The sequence below is a fragment of the Brassica oleracea genome, chromosome C1, assembly GCF_000695525.1.
Source record: "Brassica oleracea var. oleracea cultivar TO1000 chromosome C1, BOL, whole genome shotgun sequence".
Classification (NCBI taxonomy): domain Eukaryota; kingdom Viridiplantae; phylum Streptophyta; class Magnoliopsida; order Brassicales; family Brassicaceae; genus Brassica; species Brassica oleracea.
In genome coordinates, this window is record NC_027748.1 from 18,408,804 (window position 1) to 18,410,228 (window position 1,425).

Genomic DNA, 1,425 nt, shown 5'->3' on the forward strand with positions numbered 1-1,425 from the left:
CGATTCATTGAAATTCATGCTTTTGCTAAAATCAGCCTTGAAACTGATTCATTGAAATTCATGCTTGAAATCTATATTCTAGTACTGCTAAAATCAGTCTTAAAACTGATTGAGTGATTAATAGATCTTTTTACTAGTCTAGCTAAAATCCATTGATTGTTAAACCCTAATTGCATGATTAATTGAATCCGTTTTTGCTAGTCTTGATAAACCATAATATTATGAGCACATAGAAATAGTATTGCTGAGACTTGCTAGAAATTGATTGATTGATTAAATGCCTTTAAGAATGATAGTCTCATTGTCCTCATAAGATTGAAATCCGAATTGATTGTTTTTAAGAGTAAGGCCGCATGAAAATTATATACCTAAATATTGAGTGATATATGATTTGAGATGTCGAAAATCAACCTGGATTTTGCTGCCCTAAATCTCTTGGAGATAATTATTTACGGTGGGCATTGGATACAAAGATTATCCTAAAGTCAAAAAGACTTGGTGAATGTATCATAAAAGACAATAATGCCAATGAGAAAGATTGATACATAGCAATATTAATTATTAGCCATCATCTTATTAAGAGTCTCAAAAATCAGTATCTGACTATAGAAAATTCTCTAGACCTTTGGATAGAATTAAAAATCGAGATATGATCACCAAAGGACGGTGTTATTATCAAATGCCCTATTTGATTGGAGGAATCCCATAATCCAGGACTATAAGTCTGTGGATGAGTCTATTGCTAGCTGGGTAAAATAATGGATTACTGATGAGAAACAATGAATTGAGACCTTCTGGATTAACCCCATTACCTGATACCAATAAGGCCACAGAAGAAAAAAAAAAGGTAACCACGTCCAGAATGATAGACCACACGGTCATGGCCGTAGAGGGTGGAAAGGACATGGCCATGGCCACTATAACACATTTGGTTGGCCGTGGGAATCACTATGGCAGAGACCGTGGGTATCAACCCAATTTGAGCCATGGTCAAAGCAGTGGCCGTGGTATATCCTTTAATCCACAAAGCTCGACAAAATCAGTGTGCCATAGATGTGGAATGGAGAACCATTGGGCTAAGATATGAAGGACTCCCAAACATTTTTGTGACCTCTATCAAAGAGAGTCTAAAAGGGAAGAATCCTGAAACCCACTTGGTCTATAAAGATGGTGAAAATAATTTCGAACATGATCAAGATGATCTTATGGAATATGAGACTTATGATTGCCTAAAAGAATCAAGTTGATAATCTGATTTCGACATCAAACTTGTGTGATTGCTTTGCTTGTATGCTTTCTCTGATTTTTATCTCCTTGAATTTATTTATATTACATTGTCTGCTTAGATTAAATGAATGAATGATTTTTCTATATGAGTACACTGAAAAACACCAATATAAGTACTAAAGCAGGTATCGTCAGTCT